Source organism: Balaenoptera musculus, chromosome 14, assembly GCF_009873245.2.
Source record: "Balaenoptera musculus isolate JJ_BM4_2016_0621 chromosome 14, mBalMus1.pri.v3, whole genome shotgun sequence".
Lineage (NCBI taxonomy): Eukaryota > Metazoa > Chordata > Mammalia > Artiodactyla > Balaenopteridae > Balaenoptera > Balaenoptera musculus.
This window is the reverse complement of record NC_045798.1, coordinates 34,989,591-35,012,391: the sequence shown is the minus strand read 5'-3', so window position 1 is coordinate 35,012,391 and position 22,801 is coordinate 34,989,591. Positions and strand designations below refer to the sequence as shown.

Sequence of the window (22,801 nt, the reverse complement as noted above, 5' to 3'; positions counted from 1 at the left end):
TGGTAGAGGATGAGGCTTAGAGAAGTGTGACCCCAGTGGGAAGATAGAAAGATGAGGGAAATACACTGGAAGCATTCAGTAGTTGGACAGAAAGCTTCCCAAGGGACGATTAGACATCTGTTAGGGTTGTGTTTGGAGTCTCTACTCTGGGTGGTGGAGAGAGAGAGGATGCCCTAAGAATTAGCCCTGGGTCCAGACGCCTTGGGCAGAGAAATGGGAAGAGAATGACTCTTAAGAGAGAGAAAAAAAAAGAAAGAAAGACAGTAGCCCAAGGATCTAATTTCTCTGGGGGTCCATTTTCTTCTTGTTCAGGCAGCTTAACATGGGAAGCAGATTTATCTTCAAGGCATTTAAAGTTATCCCTGCTTAATGTTCAGCTTAGAAACTCTTTCAACTTGAAACAGAAAATCTTTCATTTTACAGATAGAGATTGACACAAACAGGCATCCAATGGGAACGTTTGAAAGACATGGCATTTTGTGTGAAAGTGTTTCTATCAAAGACAAACTGATGGTATCAAATCTGTTGCTGTTTTAATAGAGGAGAGAAGAAGAGAGGCAGAGAGGTTGGAGAGAGGGATGTCATAGATACGGAGAAAATTCCCAACAGGAGGACAGGGACCAGCCAGCAGACACTGGAAGGGGTCATTAGCTCTGCCAGTTTCATCAATGCTTTCATCTTCATTTGTTCACAGTTAAAGGGTGTGTGGGTGCATTCACGTGCTGTGTGGGTGCATCCGTGTTCCGTGTGGGTGCGTCCGTGTTCTGTGTGGGTGCATCTGTGTTCGGTGTGGGTGCCGGTGCTGGCACAGCCTCAGGCTCTGGGAAGGAAGTCCAGCAAGGACGGGGTAACAGGGTCTAAAGGTGGAGAAGTTCAAAGAACTGACAGCCTGACTGGAGTCCCAGTGGATGATTTAAGAGCTTAAGAGCATTGAATATTCAGGATGAATTTTGAGGAATCCACAGAAATTCCAGGGAATTTAACTTAAGGTCATATCATAATTAAAGAATTCTTATATATGGTTTAAGCTGTATGGTTCAAGTAAGTAGACTTGTCTGCCTTAAGCAAGATTTGTCACGTTGACTTCAGAGAGAGGGGCAGCTTTCTATTTCTGAGCCACTTATGTGTTCTCTGTTTCAGATGCTGTTTCTTTCATCATTGAGGAAGGATCAATGGACTTGAGGTAATTGCAACTCTGTTTTCCTCTCTATGGTATTAATATTTTTTGAAACTTTTTGTCTTGTTTCCTGGGTATCATGGATGGAGCAGGTAGGTTAATACCAAAAAGCTAGGAGGACTTCCCTCCTCCTCCTCCTCAGTAACCCCCCTTTCCCTTCTAACCTTGTTAGCCTGTTCTTCGCAGAAGGTAAGGTGAATATTCTCCAGTCCTGCCCTCAGCCAATGTTAATGTTCTGTTGTTCGCCCTGAAATATACATCAGTTAGACTACCAGAATACTCACTGATCTGTACTGTGAAAAAAACAAAAAAAGGTAAACTATATGAATCAGAAAAGGAAAAAGAGTGAGTCACTAAAAGGAAGGTGTTTCTGGTCTATTAATTTTGGCTACACAGTATAGAACAACCAGCGTGTGAAAGATTTTCAGCTTTCATCAAAATAACCTACATAAAATCACTAAGAGATCAAACTGGAAATAATGGGGCATATTTTTGAAGTTAAAATGTTAGCGTTGAGCTTGGATAAATGGAAGGTGGCCGTGATTTCTGGCGGTGCATTAACCTTTTGCCTCAGGCATTTCTGTCTATATTATGGTTCCAAAAAAGTCAAGAGCCTGCTCAACAGACTCTCTGGGTCCCTAACTGCCCAAGCAATTGGGGGTGTGTGTGCGCACACGCGCACGTGCTTGTTGTTGGGTGGGGTGTGCTGGATTGGGGAGGCGTAGTGGGAAGCTGGCAGTTGGCTTTGAAATATAGACAGACATTCCCTACAACCTTAATCCTTCCCTCCTTTGGAATATCTGCGGTTCACAGGCTCCATTCTTCCCACTTTGCTCCTCCATCGTGACTTACTGTTCTTAGCGTCTTTGTCATTCAATCAGGATTTTGCTAGAGCAGATACCAGACACTCTAGTGGCACTCAGTGGATCCCAGGGTAGATTTTGCCTGTTAGAAACATTATGCATATTTTAGTCCCCTAGTCAAATACAAACGAAACAGGAGGGAGTGATGGAAACTTATAGAAACTTAGGAGCCCGACGGCTTCCTTTTGTACACTGGCTTGTCAAACATTTGAACCTCTATCATCATGTTTGTTTACTTAAACCTACTAAGTCTAAAATTGGATTCAGGTTTTTCCTCTAAACATTCATTCTTCTGAATTATGTTTTGGTGATACCATATTCCACAACCCCTCAGTTTTCCTGGGTTTTTTTCCCATGTGTTTACTTGATTCAGTCATTTATTCAACAAATACCTACTCCATTCTCATGCTGTGAGTCAAGATACTGGGTACTCTGGGTGGGGCAGTGAACATCGGCATGTTCTCAAGACTTTACGATGCAGCAGACTTCTGTTTGCCTACTCTATCCCTTCTGTCCACGCCTCCATGACTATCAGTGTATCTTTGTGCCTCGTTTCTTCCTTCTCATCCCTGCTTAGCCGCTTGGACAGGGATCCCCCTCCATCATGCCTGGTCCACAGCAATCCACTGCTCACTGTCTTCTCTAAAACTCAGAGCATCCATAATCCAGTTCCTAATATCTGACCTGTTCCAGTAGTTCTCAACCCTAGTCGTGCATCAAGTTCTATTGGTAATTTTACTTGGTTATTTGTTTGCAACACATATGTCCAGGAAGCACCTGGAAAGTAGGTGAGTCAGTAAAGTTCCCCTTGGAGCTGATGCGGAGCCAGGTTGGAAAAGACTTACTCTCTTACTTGTCACCTACCTAAACCTTCACCTTGTGCAGGCTAAACAGATCTAAAATCACCATTCTTCAAAAATGTCACACACACCCCTGCCTCTGGCTCTTCATTCTACTCTGAAGCTAATGTTTCTCCTCTTATCAGAGCCCTAAATTCTCGCTGCAAGTCCTAATGGCAAATGCCATGCCATATTCATCTTTGACTTTCCCAACAATTAAGAATTATTTATTGAATGTGAAGGGCGGCAGAATATGCCACCCTAAAATATGCCTCATTGGTGTAAGGCTAATTTCGAGCTAAAAATGCAAATGCAGGGAAAGGTCTTCTCTGAATTCCCCGACATACAGATCCTCCCAAAGGAACTCAACTCTCATCCATCCCTTCCTGGGAGTTTCATCACCCAGGGAAGACTGACTCTTAACAAAGGAGAGGACACTAGAAGTCCCCATCACAGCCAGACAAGCTCTGTCACAACCATCACGTCTCCCATCTACCCTTCCAAGGCCCCATCCATCTTTCCCAAAAATCATTCACTCTCCTTGAAGTGGCCTACATCCCCCTTCCACTTCCCCTATTAAGACAGTATGGTATATAAATGCTCAAATCTCGCATCTCTTTTGGGTATTCACTTTTTTTCCCCCTGTGATGCCCCCATGGATATAACATTAAAAGTTATTGCATTTGTGCTGTATTTACAGTAGCCAGGACATGGAAGCAACCTAAGTGTCCATCAACAGATGAATGGATAAAGAAGATGTGGCACACGTATACAGTGGAATATTACTCAGCCATAAAAAGAAACGAAATTGAGTTATTTGTAGTGAGGTGGATGGACCTAGAGTCTGTCATACAGAGTGAAGTAAGTCAGAAAGAGAAAAACAAATACTGTATGCTAACACATATATATGGAATCTTAAAAAAAAAAAAAAAAGTCATGAAGAACCTAGGGGCAAGATGGGAATAAAGACAGAGACCTAGTAGAGAATGGACTTGAGGATGTGGGGAGGGGGAAGGGTAAGCTGGGACAAAGTGAGAGAGTGGCATGGACATATATACACTACCAAACGTAAAATAGATAGCTAGTGAGAAGCAGCCGCATAGCACAGGGAGATCAGCTCGGTGCTTTGTGACCACCTAGAGAGGTGGGATAGGGAGGGTGGGAGGGAGGCAGACACAAGAGGGAAGAGATATGGGGAAATATGTATATGTATAACTGATTCACTTTGTTATAAAGCAGAAACTAACACACCATTGTAAAGCAATTATACTCCAGTAAAGATGTTTAAAAAAAAAAAAAAGTTAGTGCATTTGTATACTTTTTCTCCTGTTAGTCTGTGTTGTTAGTTTATTTCATAGACCCAGCTATTGAACCTGGGAGAGTAGAGGGAAAGTCTTCCTTGCCTACACATGCATGACTCAGCTTCGATCCCCCCCCTCATATTTAAGTCTTCATACTTCAGGTTTTAAGTCTTCAGCAGCCTCTTTTTTAAAAAAATTTTCTATTTTATTTTTTAATAAATTTATTTATTTTTGGCTGAATTGGGTCTTCGTTGCTGTGTGCGGGCTTCTCTCTAGTTGTGTTGAGTAGGGGCTACTCTTTGTTGGGATGCGTGGGCTTCTCATTGCAGTGTCTTCTCTTGTTGCGGAGCACGGGCTGTAGGTGCACGGGCTTCAGTAGTTGTGGCGCACAGGCTCAGTAGTTGTGGCTTAGCTGCTCCATGGCATGTGGAATCTTCCTGGACCAGGCCTTGAACCCATGTCCCCTGCATTGGCAGGCGGATTCTTAACCACTGCGCCACCAGGGAAGTCCAAAATTTTTATTTTATGTTGGGGTACAGTTGATTAACAATGTTGTGTTAGTTTCAGATTACAGCAAAGTGATTCAGTTATACATATACATGTCTCTGTTCTTCTTCAAATTCTCTTCCCATTTAGGTTATTACAGAATATTGAGCAGAGTTCCATGTGCTATATAGTAGGTCCTTGTTGGTTATCTATTTTATATATAGCAGTGTGTATATGTTAATCCCAACCTCATAATTTATCCCTCCCCCCAACCTTTCCCCTTTGGTAACCATACGTTTGTTTTCTAAGTCTGTGCGTCTGCTTCTGTTTTGTAAATAAGTTCATTTGTATCTTTTTAAGATTTCACATAAGCAATATCATATGACATTTGTCTTTCTCTGACTTACTTCAGTTAGTATGATATTTCCAGGTCCATCCATATTGCGCAAATGGCATTATTTCATTCTTTTTTATGGCTGAGTAATATTCCATTGTATACATATACCCCATCTTCTTTATCCATTCCTCTGTTGATGGACATTTAGGTTGCTTCCATGTCTTGGCTACTGTAAGTAGGCTGCAGTGAACACTGGGATGCGTGTATCCTTTCGAACCATGGTCTTCTCCAGATATATGCCCAGGAGTGGGACTGCTGGATCATATGTTAGCTCTGTTTTTAGTTTTTTAAGGAACCTCCATATTGTTCTCTGTAGTGGCTGTACTGATTTACATTCCTGCCAACAGTGTAGGAGAGTTCCCTTTTCTCCACACCCTCTCCAGCATTTATTGTTTGTAGATTGTTTTGATGATGGCCATTCTGACTGGTGTGAGGTGATACTGCATTTTAGTTCTGATTTGATATTTCTCTAATAATTAGTGATGTTGAGCATCTTTTCATGTGCCTCTTGGCCATCTGTATGTCTTCTTTGGAGAAATGTCTATTTAGGTCTTCTTCCCATTTTTTGATTGGGTTGCTTGTTTTCGTTTTGATATTGAGCTGCATGAGCTGTTTGTAGATTTTGAAGATTAATCCCGTTGGTTGGATCATTTGCAAATATTTTCTCCCATCCTGTGGGTTGTGTTTTAGTTTTGTTTATGGTTTCCTTTGCTGTGCAAAAGCTTTTCAGTTTAATTATGTCCCACTTGTTTATTTCTATTTCCATTACTCTAGGAGATGGATCAAAAGGGACATTGCTGTGATTTATGTCAAAGAATGTTCTTCCTATGTTTTCATCTAAGACTTTTACATATTTGCTATAGAGTCTGTTATGTGGCAGCTGCATGGTGGTCTGGAGGGGAGGATGGCAGCCCGCAGCCTCCAGCCCCCCACTGCGCTCCTGCCCCTCTCCCCCCACCATTTCACCACATTCTTCTCAGTCTCTCTTCCTTCTCCTGCCAGAGTTAATTTTTCTGAAACAATTGTATCATAACAGGACTCACCCCCACCCCCACCCCAGAAGAAGCCTGTGATGGTGCCCAGTGATTACAGATAAAGAACAATTCCAAGGTGATGCCCAAGGCCTCTTAAAATCTGGATCCCATCTTTTGTTTCAGTATCATCTCTGTCATTTCTTCACAAGCAAAAGATGCTCCCATTATTTAGGTACTGCTCTCAGAATGCACTTTGCTTCTGTCACATCCATATGCCCTTATGGTACTGCTCCTTTTAGAACGCCTTGCCCCCTTTCTTCATCTGGAGAAACCTCACTCACCTTAGGGCTGGTTCACATGTAATCTCTGAACAATGCCTTCCCTGAGCTTCTAGACAGAAGACAATTATTCACTCCTCTCTGCATCTGTAGTCCTTTGTACTTACCTCTTATTGACTGCGTTGGCATTCCTGTGTGCCTCGGTCTTTTCTGCTAGATCGCGAGAGCCTAGAGGCCAAGAAATGCATTGATTCCACAGATTGTTTTGAATAGTATGAACATTTTAACAACATTAATTCTTTCAATCCATGAGCACACATTTGTTTTTGTCTTCAAGTTCTTGCATCAAGATCTTATAATTTTCCATGTACAGGTCTTCTACCTCCTTGGTTAAATTAATTCTTAGGTAAATGTAAATGGCATTGTATCCTTACTTTCTTACTAGTGTACAGAAATGCAACACATTTTTGTACATTGATTTTGTATCCTGCAATGTTACTGAATTTATTAGTTCTAACAGACTTTTGATAGAGTCTTTAGGGTTTTTTATACGTATTTATTTTTCTATTGAAATTCATTCTATTTAATTCTTAAATATACTTTTGTAATACATTAATTGCCCTAGACTATTTATTCTAGAGATTCCATTCCAACCCTATATGTATTGGGGTTTTTTTGCCTAATTGTTCTGGCTAGGACTTACAAACTATGTTAAATATAAGTGATGAGAGTGGGCATCCTTGTCTTTTCCTGATGTTAGAGAAAAATCTTTCAGCTTTTTTCACTGTTAGGATATTAGCTGTGTGCTTATCATATGTGGCCTTTATTATGTTCATGTATGTTCCCTCTATACCCACTGTGTTGAGAGTTTTTATCATAAATGGATATTGAATTGTGTCAAATGCTTTTTCTGTCTCTGTTGAAATGATCATATGACTTTTATCTTTCATTCTGTTAATGTGGTGTATCACATTGATTAATTTGCAGATGTTGACCCATCCTTGCATTCCTGGAATAAATCCCACTTGATCACAGTGTATGACCCTTTTAATGTAGTTTTTTTTTTTTTTTACTAGTAAATACACCTTTTGTTATTTATTTATTTTTAAACATCTTTATTGGAGTATAATTGCTTTACATTGTTGTGTTTCTGCTGTATAACGAAGTGAATCAGCTATATGTATACATATATCCCCATATCCCCTCCCTCCCTCTTGCATCTCATGGCTCTATGTGGACACAAAGCACTGAGCTGATCTCCCTGTGCTATGCGGCTGCTTCCCACTAGCTATCTATTTTACATTTGGTAGTGTATATATGTCCATGCCACTCTCTCACCTCGTCCCAGCTTACCCTTCCCCCTCTCTGCGTCCTCAAGTCCATTCTCTACGCCTGCATCTTTATTCCTGTCCTGCCCAAAGGTTCTTCAGAACCATTTTTTTTTAAGATTGCATATATATATGTGTTAGCATACAGTATTCGTTTTTCTCTTTCTGACTTACTTCACTCTGTATGACAGACTCTAGGTCCACCCACCTCACTACAAATAACTCAATTTCATTTCTTTTTATGGTTGAGTAATATTCCATTGTATATATGTGCCTCATCTTCTTTATCCATTCATCTGTCAATGGACACTTAGGTTGCTTCCATGTCCTGGCTATTGTAAATAGTGCTGCAATGAACATTGTGGTACATGACTCTTTTTGAATTACGGTTTTCTCAGGGCATATGCCCAGTAGTGGGATTGCTGGGTCGTATGGTAGTTCTATTGCTAGTTTTTTAAGGAACCTCCATACTGTTCTCCATAGTGGCTGTATCAATTTACATTCCCACCAACAGTGCAAGAGGGTTCCCTTTTCTCCATACCCTCTCCAGCATTTATTGTTTGTAGATTTTTGGTTGATGGCCATTCTGACTGGTGTGAGGTGATACCTCATTGTAGTATTGATTTGCATTTCTCTAATGATTAGCGATGTTGAGCATCCTTTCATGTGTTTGTTGGCAATCTGTATATCTTCTCTGGAGAAATGTCTGTTTAGGTCTTCTGCCCTTTTTTGGATTGGGTTGTTTGCTTTTTTGATATTGAGCTGCATGTGCTGCTTGTATATTTTAGAGATTAATCCTTTGTCAGTTGCTTCGTTTGCAAATATTTTCTCCCATTCTGAGGGTTGTCTTTTAATCTTGTTTATCATTTCCTTTGCTGTACAAAAGCTTGTAAGTTTCATTAGGTCCCATTTGTTTATTTGTGTTTTTATTTCCATTTCTCTAGGAGGTGGGTCAAAAAGGATCTTGCTGTGATGTATGTCATAGAGTGTTCTGCCTATGTTTCCCTCTAAGAGTTTTATAGTGTCTGGCCTTACATTTAGGTCTTTAATCCATTTTGAGTTTATTTTTCTGTATGGTGTTAGGAAGTGTTCTAATTTCATTCTCTTACATGTAGCTGTCCAGTTTTCCCAGCACCACTTATTGAAGAGGTTGTCTTTTCTCCATTGTGTATTCTTGCCTCCTTTATCAAAAATAAGGTGACCATATATGGGTGGGTTTCTCTCTGGGCTTTCTATCCTGTTCCATTGATCTATATTTCTGTTTTTGTGCCAGCACCAAACTGTCTTGATTACTGTAGCTTTGTAGTATAGTCTGAAGTCAGGGAGCCTGAGTCCTCCAGCTCCGTTTTATTCTCGAGATTGCTTTGGCTATTCGGGGTCTTTTGTGTTTCCATACAAATTTTGAAATTTTTTGTTGTAGGTCTGTGAAAAATGCCATTGGTAGTTTGATAGGGATTGCATTGAATCTGTAGATTGCTTTGGGTAGTATAGTCATTTTTACAATGTTGATTCTTCCAATCCAAGAACATGGTATATCTCTCCATCTGTCTGTATCCTGTTTAATTTCTTTCATCAGTGTCTTATAGTTTTCTGCATGCAGGTCTTTTGTCTCCTTAGGTAGGTTTATTCCTAGATATTTTATTCTTTTCGTTGCAATGGTAAATGGGAGTGTTTCCTTAATTTCTCTTTCAGATTTTTCATCATTAGTGTATAGGAATGCAAGAGATTTCTGTGCATTCATTTTGTATCCTGCTACTTTACCAAATTCATTGATTAGCTCTAGTAGTTTTCTGGTAGCATCTTTAGGATTCTCTTTGTATAGTATCATGTCATCTGCAAACAGTGACAGTTTTACTGCCTCTTTTCCGATTTTGATTCCCTTTATTTCTTTTCTTCTCTGATTGCTGTGGCTAAAACTTCCAAAACTATGTTGAATAATAGTGGTGAGAGTGGGCAACCTTGTCTTATTCCTGATCTTAGTGGAAGTGGTTTCAGTTTTTCACCATTGAGAACGATGTTGGCTGTGGGTTTGTCATATGTGGCCTGTATTATGTTGAGGTAAGTTCCCTCTTTGCCTATTTTCTGGAGAGTTTTTTTAATCATAAATGGGTGTTGAATTTTGTCAAAAGCTTTTTCTGCGAGATTATCATATGGGTTTTATCCTTCAATTTGTTAATATGGTATATCACATTGATTGATTTGCATATATTGAAGAATCCATGCATTCCTGATATAAACCCCATTTGATCATGGTGTATGATCTGTTTAATGTGCTGTTGGATTTTGTTTGCTAGTGTTTTGTTGAGGATTTTTGCATTTATGTTCATCAGTGATACTGGCCTGTAGTTTTTTTGTGTGTGTGACATCTTTGGTTTTGGTATCATGGTGATGGTGGCCTTGTAGAATGAGTTTGGGAGTGTTCCTCCCTCTGCTAGATTTTGGAAGAGTTTGAGAAGGATAGGTGTTAGCTCTTCTCTAAATGTATGGTAGAATTTGCCTGTGCAGCCATCTGGTCCTGGGTTTTTGTTTGTTGGAAGATTTTTAATCACAGTTTCTATTTCAGTGCTTGTGATTGGTCTGTTTATATTTTCTATTTCTTCCTGGCTCAGTCTTGGAAGGTTGTGCTTTTCTAAGAATTTGTCTATTTCTTCCAGATTGTCCATTTTATTGGCATATAGTTGCCTGTGGTAATTTCTCATGATCCCTTCTTTTTCTGCAGTATCAGTTGTTACTTCATTTTCATTTCTAATTCTGTTGATTTGAGTCTTCTCCCTTTTTTTCTTGATAAGTCTGGCTAAAGTTTTATCAATTTTGTTTATTTTCTCAAAAAACCAGCTCTTAGTTTTATTGATCTTTGCTATTGTTGCCTTCATTTCTTTTTCATTTATTTCTGATCTGATCTTTATGATGCCTTTCCTTCTGCTAACTTTGGGGTTTTTTTGTTCTTCTTTCTCTAATTGCTTTAGGTGTAAGGTTAGGTTGTTTATTTGAGATGTTTCTTATTTCTTGAGGTAGGATTGTATTGCTATAAAATTCCCTCTTAGACCTGCTTTTGCTGCATGCCATGGGTTTTGGGCCATCGTGTTTTCACTGTCATTTGTTTCTAGGTATTTTTTGATTTCCTCTTTGATTTCTTTAGTGATCTCCTGGTTAGTAAGTAGTGTATTGTTTAGCCTCCATGTGTTTGTATTTTTTACATTTTTTTCCTGTAATTGATATCTAGTCTCATAGTGTTGTAGTTGGAAAAGATACTTGATGTGTTTTCAATTTTCTTAAATTTACCAAGGCTTGATTTGTGACCCAAGATATGATCTATCCTGGAGAATGTTCCATGAGCACTTGAGAAGAAATTGTATTCTGTTGTTTTTGGATGGAATGTCCTATAAATATCAATTAAGTCCATCTTGTTTAATGTGTCATTTAAAGCTTGTGTTTCCTTATTTATTTTGATTATGGTTGATCTGTCCATTGGTGAAAGTGGGGTGTTAAAGTTCCCTACTATTATTGTGTTGCTGTCAATTTCCCCTTTTGTGGCTGTCAGCATTTGCCTTATGTATTAAGGTGCTCCTATGTTGGCTGCATAAATATTTACAATTGTTATACCTTCCTCTTGGATCGATCCCTTGATCATTATATAGTGTCCTTCTTTGTCTCTTGTAATAGTCTTTATTTTAAAGTCTATTTTGTCTGATATGAGAATTGCTAGTCCAGCTTTCTTATGATTTCCATTTGCATGGAATATCTTTTTCCATCCCTTCACTTTCAGTCCGTATGTGCCCCTAGGTCTGAAGTGGGTCTCTTGTAGACAGCATATATACAGGTCTTGTTTTTGTATCCATTCAGCCAGTCTATGTTTTTGGTTGGAGCATTTAGTCCATTTACATTTAAGGTACTTATCAATATGTATGTTCCTATTCCCATTTTCTTAATTGTTTTGGGTTTTGTATTGTAGGTCTTTTCCTTCTCTTGTGTTTCCTGCCTAGAGAAGTTCCTTTAGCGTTTGTTGTAAAGCTGGTTTGGTGGTGCTGAATTCTCTTAGCTTTTGGTTGTCTGTTAAGGTTTTAATTTCTCCACTGAATCTGAATGAGATCCTTGTTAGGTAGAGTAATCTTGGTTTTAGGTTTTTCCCTTTCACCACTTTAAATATGTCCTGCCACTCCCTTCTGGCTTGCAGAGTTTCTGCTGAAACATCTGCTGTTAACCTTATGGGGATTCCCTTGTATGTTATTTGTTGCTTTTCCCTAGCTGCTTTTAATATGTTTTCTTTGTATTTAATTTTCGCTAGTTTGACTGATAATGTGTCTTGGTGTGTTTCTCCTTGGATTTATCCTGTATGGGACTCTCTGTGCTTCCTGGACTTGATTATTTCCTTTCCCATATTAGAGGAGTTTTCAACTATAATCTGTTGAAATATTTCCTCAGTCCCATTTTTTTCCTCTTCTTTTTCTGGGACCCCTATGATTCGAATGTTGGTGTGTTTAATGTTGTCCCAGAGGTCTCTGAGACTGTCCTCAATTCTTTTCATTCTTTTTTCTTTATTCTGCTCTGTGGTAGTGCTCTCCCCTATTTTACCTTCCAGGTCACTTATCCGTTCTTCTGCCTCAGTTATTCTGCTACTGATCCCTTCTAGAGAATTGTTAATTTCATTTATTGTGTTGTTCATCACTGTTGGTTTGCTCTTTAGTTTTCTAGGTCCTTGTTAAATGTTTCTTGTATTTTCTCCATTCTATTTCCAAGATTTTAGATATCTTTACTATCATTACTCTGAATTCTTTTTCAGGTAGACTGCCTATTTCTTCTTCATTTGTTTGGTCTGGTGGGTTTTTACCTTGCTCCTTCATCTGCTGTGTATCTGTCATTTTGCTTAACTTACTGTGTTTGGGGTCTCCTTTTCACTGGCTGCAGGTTTGTATTTCCTGTTCTTTTTGTGTCTGCCCCCAGTGGGTAAGGTTGGTTCAGTGGGTTGTGTAGGCTTCTTGGTGGAGGGGACTGGTGCCTGTGTTCTGGTGGATGAGGCTGCATCTTGTCTTTCTGGTGGGGCAGGACCACGTCTGGTGGTGTGTTTTGGGGTGTCTGTGAACTTATGATTTTAGGCAGCCTTTCTGCTAATGGGTGGGGTTGTGTTCCTGTGCTGCTAGTTGTGTGGCATGGGGTGTCCAGCACTGTAGCTTGCTGCTCATTGAGTGGAGCTGGGTCTTAGTGTTGAGACGGAGATCTCTGGGAGAGCTCTTGCTGACTAATATTATGTGGGGCTGGGAGGTGTCCTGCACTCAGCTCTCCCACCTCAGAGGCTCAGGCCTGACACCTGGCCGGAGCACCAAGACCCTGTCAGCCACACGGCTCAGAAGAAAAGGGAGAAAAATAAATAAAATTTAAAAAAAATAAAGTTATTAAAATAAAGAAGTAATTAAAAAAGAAGAGAGCAACCAAACCAATAAAAAAATCCACCAATGATAAGCATTAAAAACTAAACTAAGATAAACATAAAAATCAGAAACTAGTCTGTCGCATACAGCAAACCCCAAGTCTATAGTTGCTCCCAAAGTCCACCGCCTCAATTTTGGGATGATTCGTTGTCTATTCAGGAATTCCACAGATGCAGGGTACATCAAGTTTATTGTGGAGATTTAATCCATTGCTCTTGAGGCTGCATGGAGAAATTTCCCTTTCTGTTCTTTGTTCGCAAGCTCCTGGGGTTCAGCTTTGGATTGGCCCCTCCTCTGCGTGTAGGTTGCCTGAGGGCGTCTGTTCCCTGCCCAGACAGGACGGGGTTAAAGGAGTGGCTGATTAAAGGTCTCTGTCTCACTCAACTGGGTGAAGGGAGGGGTACAGAATGAGGGGTAAGCCTGCAGCGGCAGAGGCCCACGTGATGTTGCAACAGACTGGGGTGTGCCGTGTGTTCTCCTGGGGAAGTTGTCCCTGGATCACAGGACCCTGGCAGTGGGCGGGCTGCACTGGCTCCCAGGAGGGGAGGTGTGGATAGTGACCTGTGCTTGCCCATAGGATTCTTGGTGGCTGCAGCAGCAGCGTTAGTGTTTCATGCCCGTCTCTGGTGTCCACGCCGATAGTCGCAGCTTGCGCCTGTCTCTGAAGCTCGTTTAGGCGGTGCTCTGAATCTCCTCTCCTCATGCACCCCAAAACAATGGTCTCTTGCGTCTTAGGCAGGTCCAGACTTTTTCCCAGACTCCCTTCTGGCTAGCTATGGTGCACTAGCCCCCTTCAGGCTGTGTTCACGCAGCCAACCCCAGTCCTCTCCCTGGGATCTGACCTCTGAAGCCTGAGCCTTTGCTCCCAGCCCCCACCTGCCCTGGCGGGAGAGCAGACAAGCCTCTTGGGGTGGTGAGTGCTGGTCGGCACCCATCCTCTGTGCAGAAATCTCTCTGCTTTGCCCTCTGCACCCCTGTGTCTGCGCTCTCCTCTGTGGCCCCGAAGCTTCCCCCCTCTGCCACCCGCAGTCTCCACCCGCGAAGGGGCTTCCTAGTGTGTGGAAACCTTTCCTCCTTCACAGCTCCCTCCCACTGGTGCAGGTCCTGTCTCTATTCTTTTGTCTCTGTTTTTTCTTTTTTCTTTTGCCCTACCCAGGTACGTGGGGAGTTTCTTGCCTTTTGGGAGGTCTGAGGTCTTCTGTCAGCATTCAGTAGGTGTTCTGTAGGAGTTGGTCCACATGTAGATGTATTTCTGATGTATTTGTGGGGAGGAAGGTGATGTCCACGTCTTACTCGTCCGCCATCTTGAAGGTTCTCTTAATGTATTGTTGAATTCAGTTTGCTAGTATTTTGTTGAGGATTTTTGCATCTATATTCATCAGGGATATTGGCCTATAATTTGTGTGTGGGGGGAGGTGGTATTTGTGTGTGGCATCCTTGTTTGATTTTGGTATCAGGGTAATTCTGACCTTGTAAAATGAGGGCAAGTCATTTTTAAAAAGTCATTTTAAAACCTTGTTTGGAAGTGTTCCCTCTTCTGTTTTTTGGGGAAGAGTTTGTGAAGAATTGATACTAATTCTTTAAATATTTAGTAGAATTTACCTGTGTGGCTGCCTGGTCCTGGATTTTGGTTTGTTGGGAGGTTTTTGAGTACTGATTCAATCTCCTTACTGGTAATTGGTCTGTTCAGATTTTCTATTTCTCTGTAGAAATTGAAAATGTGTTTAATACAGCTAACCTACTGAACATCATAGCTTAGCCTAGCCTACCTTAAACATGCTCACACCACTTACATTCGCCTACAGTTGGGCAAAATCATCTAACCCATAGTCTATTTTAAAATAAAGTGTAATTTATTGAGATTCTACTGAAAGTGAAAAACAGAATGGTTGTTAAGTGCACTGGTTGTTTACCCTGTGATTACATAGTTGACTGTAGCTTGCTGCTGCTGTCCAGCACCACAAGAGAGAATCATACAGAAGATTTACATTCAGATTTGACATATAGTTTCTACTAAATGCATGTCACTTTTGCACCATCATAATTCAAGGACTATCTGTACATTTCTAGAAATTTATCGATTTCTTCTAAGTTGTTCATGTATACTTGTTTATAGTAAAATTGTTCATAGTCTCCTTGATCTTTTGTATTTCTGTGGTAATCAGCTCTAATGTCTCCTCTTTGATTTCTGATTTTGAGTCCTCTCTTTTTTTCCTTGGTGATACTAGCTAAAGGTTTGTCAATTTTGTTTCTTTTCTAAAAAAACAAGTGACTTAGTTTCATTGATCATTTTTAGTATCTATTTCATTTAATTCCACTCTGAACTTTGTCATTTTCTCTCTGTGTACTAACACCGGAGGTCATTTCATCTTCTCTTTTGAGTTCTTGAGGTGTAAAGTGAGGTGGTTTATTTGAGATGTTTCTTGCTTCTTGATGTAGGCATTTATCATTGTGAAATTCCCTCTTCCAACTCCTTTTGCTTCCCTCTTCGAACTTTTCCCATAAGTTTTGTTATGTTGTATTTTTACTTGCCTCGAGGTATATTTTGATCTGTTTTTTGACCCATTGATTGGTCAGTAACATGTTGTGTAATCTCCACATATTTGTGACTTTTCAGTTGTATTCTCCTAATTGATTTCTAGTTTCATACTGTTATGGATGGAAAATATGCTTGATATGATTTCACCCTTCTTAAATTTCGTAAGACTTGTTTTAACATATGACCTATTGTGAAGAATGTCCCATGTACGCTTGAGAAGACTGTTTATTCTGTTGCTTTTTTAGATGGTACGTTCTGGACATGTCTGTTAAGGTCACTGATGTAGTTAACACCAGACTTAGTTAATGTCATTTAAGGCTGATATTTCCTTACTGATTCTCTGGGATGATCTATCCACTGATTAACATCCCTACTCTGATTGTATTGCTGTCTATTTCTCCCCTTAGGTCTGTTAATATTTGCTTTATATAATTAGGTGCTCCTCTTTTGGGTGCATAAATATTTACAAATGTTAACTCCTCTTGTTGGATTGACCCCTTTATCATTATATAATGACCTTCTCGATTCCTTATTACAGTCTTTGTCTAGAAGTCTATTTTGTTTGATCCAAGTACAACTACTCCAGCTTTCTTTTGGTTTCCATTTGCATGGATTATCTTTTTCCATCCCTTCACTTACATTCTGCATGTGCCCTTACATCTGAAGTGTGTCTCTTTTAGACAGGATAGAGATGTGTCTTGTTTTTTATAATCCATTCAGCCACTCTCTGTCTTTGGATTGGAGCATTTAATCCATTTACATTTGAGTATTGATAGGTATGTACTTATTGCCATTAAAGTTTTCTTTTTTTTTCTGGCTGTGTTGAAATTCCTTTGTTCCTTATCTTGCTCTCTTCTTTTGTGACTTGATGATTTTCTATAGTGTTATGCATAGATGCCTTTATATTTTGTGTATCTACCGAAAATTTTTGCTTAGTGTTTACCGTGAGGCTGACATAAAATAGACTGTTATAAGTTGATGACAGCTTAAGTTTGAATGCATTCTAAAGCTTTACATTTTTGCCCCACACCCCATGTTTTGTGTTTTTGATGTCACCATTTATGTTGTTTATCTATCTTGTGTATCCATTAACAAATTATTGTAATTACAGTTGTTTTTACCTTTTCTGCCTTTTAACCTTCATACTAGATTTATAAATGATTAACCAATCACCTTTATACATCATTAGAGTATTCTGAATTTTACTGTATATTTACCAGTGAAATTTATACTGTCATATGTTTTGTTACTAATTAGAGCCCTTTACTATAAGTAAAGAAGTCCTTTTAACATTTCTAGTAAGGCTGCTCTAGTGGTGATGAACTCCTTCAGCTTTTGCTTGTTAGGAAAACTCTTTATCTGTCCTTCAAATTGAAGGAAAACTTTGGTGGGTAGAGTATTCTTGATTGGCAGTTTTTTTTCCTTTCAGCACTTTGAATATATCATACTACTCCCTTCTGGCCTGCAATGTTTCACCTGAGAAAACTGCTAATAGTCTTGTAGGGGTTCCCTTGTACAAAATGAGTTGTTTTTCTCTTCCTGCTTTTAAGATTCTCTAATTATAAAGTGTCTTGAAATGATTGTCTTTGGCTTATCTCATTGAAACTCCCAGGGCTTCCTGGATCTGAATGACTGTTTCCTTTCCCAGGTTAGGGACGTTGTCAGCCATTATTTCTTCAAAAAAATTTTCTGCCCCTTTCTCTTCTTCTGGACTCCTATAATGCCAGTGTTGTCTGCTTGATATTATCCTATAAGTCCATTAAGCTATCTTTCCTCTTTTTCATTCTTGTTTCTTTTTGCTGCCCTGATAGGGTGAGTTCCACTGCCCTGTCTTTGAGTTCACAGATCCTATCCTCTATATCTAGTCTGTTGTTGAACTCCTCTAGAGCACTTTTTAGTTGTTACTATATTCTTCAGCCCTGTGACTTCTATTTGTGCTTTCTTTTCTTTGTTGAAATTCTCACCTTGTTCATCCATTCTTTGCATGAGCTCTGTGAGCATCTTTATGACTATTATATTGACTCTTTATTAAGTAAATCACTTATCCCCATTTCATGAAGGATTTTTCCCTGAGGTTTAATCTTGTTCTTCCAACGTATTCCTCTGTTTCTTTATTTTGCTTGACTCTTGTTGGTTTCTATGCATTAGCTAAAACTGCCACCTCTCCCAGTTTTGAAGGAGTGACCTCATGTAGGGGATGAAACTTATCATTCAACCCTGCCCCAGCTCTTGGTTTTCTCTCAAACCTTCGTGATTGTTCAAGTAGCCTACTGGATTTTTAAAGGTTCCCTACTTTAGGGCATGCCATGATCAACCAACGTTCCAAAGGTGAGGAGTTCAATAAACACTTAGATTTAGGCTGACTGGAAGCCATACCCTTAAGCAACAGCTTAAAGTATGCAAATATACCTTTTTCAGGGGAAGACTGGCAGATGGGTGTTTCTGTCTGCTCTCTCTACACTGAGCCCTGGGGTGATAGTTAAGAACTGTTTTGTTTTTTTTTTTCTTTGCTACCATCACATTGAACTTGTGAACACAAGCCCTGCTGGTCACTGAGCCAGGATAACAAGAACTATGGCCTCTGGGTGGCAGACACAAGAGCCAGTGTGCCTGACATGTACACAAGGCTCCTTTCTTGGATACACTGATAACCTGAGGTCAGGGAGGGCGCAAAGATGGCCTATGCCTTTCTCCTCTGGCTAGGATTGTAATTGGCCCCTTCCTGTGTGTTTAATTACAAGCCTGCCCCTTGGGCCACAGCTATGAAAATAAGCTAATAAGCCTCTTTCACAGCAAGACTGGGGTGTGTTTCAGTCTGCTCTCTCGGTGCTGTGCCTTGGGTGGGGTAGCCAATTAAGAACTTGTTCTCCATTTGTAACAGTCCTGCAGGGCCTGTGAGTGAAAGCCTCACTGGCCACCAGAACCTGGCAATATAGTGGTGTCCCCTGGTCAGCAACCACAAGCTTCAGGGTGCCAGTGAAATATCCAACCTCCTTTCTGAGAGGTGCTGACAAGCTGGGGCAAGGAAGGGTGCAAAATGGTACCTGCTGGCCTCCTCCGTGAAGAATATTTCACAGGCCCCTGGATGAGTGTTAAATTACATGCCTGCCCCTCAGGCTGAAGCTTTAGGATAAGGAAATAAGCCTCTTTCACAGAAAGACGGGGCACTTTTCACTTGGCTGCGTCTGCTCTGGGACCTGGAGAGGTGAACCTGTACCAGCCCTTGAAGAGCTATTTCTCACTTCACTATAGACTTGTGGGTCTTGTGGATGAAGCCTCAGTGCCTTTCAAAGTTCGATGTCTTGGGGCTCATCTCTCAGGTGCAGCTCTTAAATGTTGGGGCACCCAATGTGGGGTTCAAACCCTTCCCTCTTTAGGGAAAAGCTCAAGGTTATGAGTTCCCTCTTGATTAGGAGTTGCCGTGCGTGGGGTTTATGGCCTCTCCTACGTGCTTCGACATTTTTTTTTCCTCCAATGTGTAAGAGTCACTCAGCTAAGTTTCTGGGCTTTTTTTCAGAGGAAATTGTTCCATATGTAGATTCAGGGTTCTGTGGGAGCAGGTGAGTTTAGGATCCTCCTATGACCATCTTGAACTGGAATTTCCCCTCTGTTCCCTCCTCCGTGAAATGCAGGTATGGCAATGTTTAACTCTAAAAAAAACCAAGGTGATTGTATCAAAATAGGGCTGTGCTGAGGAATAAATGGGACACAGCATATCACTGGGCTCGTGTTAAGCACTCAATAGAACAAACCATAATATTACCACCTGTTTTCATCATTGTGAGTTAGATAGATACTCTGTGTTTCTGTATTGGTTTTCTCTCCTGTCCTTATGTGGTGACGTCTCTCAAGGATTTACATGCTTATTGCATAAGCCACACGGACACTAGTCAACATTCACTTAGGCTGAATTTTTTTGAGGTTATTCCCTATCTTTAGTTTTAGATTGTCTTAAGTTTGTTATTCTATTATGGTTTTCCCTTTTCTGCCAATGCAAGCTAAGAAGTCAAATTTTCCAAATTTTACTTCCTTAACTATCACATAAACCATTTTAAAAATTGGAGTGAGTTAGTTACTAACGAATCCTGGTGGGTGTTTGCTCTATCTGGGCAGCCCACCCATTAGGATTTTTTAGTAGAATTTTATGACATAGAAACAACAATGTTACTTTGTCCAGCTACTCTGGCAAATGAAAATATCAAGTTGTCATCCCTTTACAAAATCACACACCTAGCTGTAAGTTTTCAAGTACAGTTACATAAACAAAGACACCTATGGTTACAAGGTGTTTGTATGTTTAGTTTTTATCTTTAAATCCAAGCAACAAAGACTCCATGCAGAAAGCTGAAGAGGTTTTCATCATGCTAGAGGTATTTTCAGAGTCAAGGTTTTCAAAAAGACAGGTAAGCTGTTGGATAGAAATAGCTTCTGAAGATATATCACACCTGTCCAAAAATGAAAATCATTTTTCATGCCCAGCATTTTCTAACTTTCACAGAACAATGCAGAAAGTGTTTTATTCTCATGCTGTGAAAGACAGACAAACCAAAACCAATGATGCGGAAAAATAATGATCTCCATTTCTCTACAATTACCATAGCTTTTTATTCAAGTAGCACAAGTGCTCAATATGTTGCTTTTAGGGGGTTATATTTTTCTGACTTTTGAACCAATGCGCAAAAGGGAAACAAGGTTATTCAAAGGCAAAAGGAGAAGAACAAATACTGATGAAGCCTTGATACAGGAAATAGGAAGGGAGTGATATCTGCCAGTTTTCTTTTGACTTATGCCTCTTTCCCTGAATGAGTGGGTGCAGGTGGCCAGCTTTTTGCTTTACTGTCTGGCATTATCAATCCTTTGTGGACAGTATTAACCAAACATTCCTTGAGATTCCATTATTATTTCTGTATTTCAGCTGCTGTTGGGACAACCACCATGGCAGCACCAAACGTTTGCTTAGTCATTACCTATTCACTTATTCAACAAATTAATGACAAAATTGTTGAAATAAGGAGAGTACCAGGCATAAGACTGGGGATAAGAGTGGAGGAGACCATCACATGCCCATGGCAGGATGGCGTTTTCTCTTCCCTTTGTTACTTGTTTCGCTTCCTCTCCTTATTCTATTGGGAACGGAAAATTTTAGCATAGTAGCCCATGGCAGTTATGGTATGAGTGTGATTAAAGAATGACAGTGTCTCTTGGCAGGAATGTAAATTGGTTCAGCCATTATGGAAAACAGTAAGGTGGTCCCTCAAATAATTAAAAATAGCATGATCTAGCAATCCCACTCCTGGGTATATATCTGAAGGAAGTGAAATCACTGTCTTGAAGCACTATCTGCACCCCCATGTGCACTGCAGCATTATTTACAGTAGCCAAGACATAGAAACAACCTAAGTGTCCCGAACCAGATGAATGGATAAAGAGACGGTGGTATAAATATATATACATAATGGAATATTATTCAGCCATCAAAAGGAGGAAAAAATCCTACCTTTTGTAACAACATGGAGGGACCTCGAGACCATTTTACTGAATGAAATAAGTGAGATTATACAACATTTTTCATTCTCTAACTTATGTGTGGAATCTAAAGAAGTTGAACTCGTAGAAATAGAGAGTAGAATGGTGGTTGCCAGGGGCTGGGAATTGGGGGAAATGGGGAGATGCTGGCCAAAGGGTACAGACTGTCAGTTGTACCCTGGAGATGTAATGTACAGCGTGGTGACTATAGTTAATAATACTGTATTGTATACTTGAAAGCTACCCCAAGAGTAAATGTTCTAACCACACACACATATGCACATGGTAACTAAGTGAGGTGATGTATATATTAACTAACCTTCATCATCTTGCAATATATATGTGTATCAAATCATCATGCTGTACACTTTAAACCTACACAACGTTAATTTACAGCTCATTACAGCTGAGGGAAAAGAAGAATGACAGTGTCCATCCTCACCCTCCCAGGAACAAGAACCATTGGGTGAATGAGTCCCTTCGCCAGGCCACAAGGAGCAGCAGTGAGATGGGCTGGGTTATGGTGGGGGGAGAACAGGGCAGTGGAAAAGAAGAGCAGCATGCCAAGGGACAAAAGGATTTCTGGACCACCCTATCTGACTGACTCGTTAAAGACTAAAGAAAGATGTAGAAAAGGCAAACAGTGATTTGCAGCACATCCTAGAATTTGTGTGTGTTTGTAATCAGCATGGAGCTGTGAGCACAGAGTGGTTAGTACTCTGAGTTGTGTAATCAACAAGGAGTACGATTATGCTGTTTTCCATAATGGGCTCTACCTGCAGGCCCTTCCAGATGTCTCAGGACACATTGCAGTGTTACATATCATCTCTCTAATTTTTCCACTGAGATGAAAATTTGTTACCTCCTGAGCATACACAAAACAATGTGGAAATCATAATAAAATTAAGAATCATTAGGGCACTTCTATTAATTACCAAACGTTGAAGCCATGCTAGATAGTATTACGTTTCTACAATAGTAGACAACCCATCCTATGCTTGCATTTGGTTCTTTGGTAGGCCAGATTCAGATGCTTACTAGCTTAATGCTCTTATACAACTACTCTCTAAATTTAAGGTCACCTCTTGTTCCAAAACAAGCTGCTAGGGTGCCAGCCATCAGGGTCAGAAGGAGGAGGTTAAAGGGACAAATCTCCCAGGCATGTCAGCTCTCTCTGAAGAGCCATGTAAACTTCCATACTACCTTTTCACATTAGCCAGGACTGATTTAAATGGCCACATCTTTTTTTAACCTTTATTGGAGTATAATTGCTTTACAATGGTGTGTTAGTTTCTGCTTTATAACAAAGTCAATCAGCTATGTGTATACATATATCCCCATATCTCTTCCCTCTTGTGTCTTCCTCCCCTCTAAGTGGTCACAAAGCACCAAGCTGATCTCCCTGTGCTATGCGCTGCTTCCCACTAGCTATCTATTTTACATTTGGTAGTGTATATATGTCCATGCCACTCTCTCACTTCGTCCCAGCTTACCCTTCCCCATGTCCTTAAGTCCATTCTCTACATCTTTATTCTTGTCCTGCCCCTAGGTTCTTCAGAACCATTTTCTTTTCTTTTTTTAGATTCCATATATATGTGTTAGCATACGGTATCTAGTTTTCTGACTTACTTCACTCTGTATGACTGTCTCTAGGTCCATCCACCTCA

General features: G+C 40.2%; 1 protein-coding gene across 4 annotated transcripts in view; it reads right to left on the bottom strand.

The window, feature by feature from the left end:
- The window catches only part of DLGAP1 (DLG associated protein 1), an 869,846-nt gene that overhangs the window by 446,587 nt on the left and 400,458 nt on the right, over positions 1 to 22,801 (bottom strand). The window lies entirely within an intron of this gene.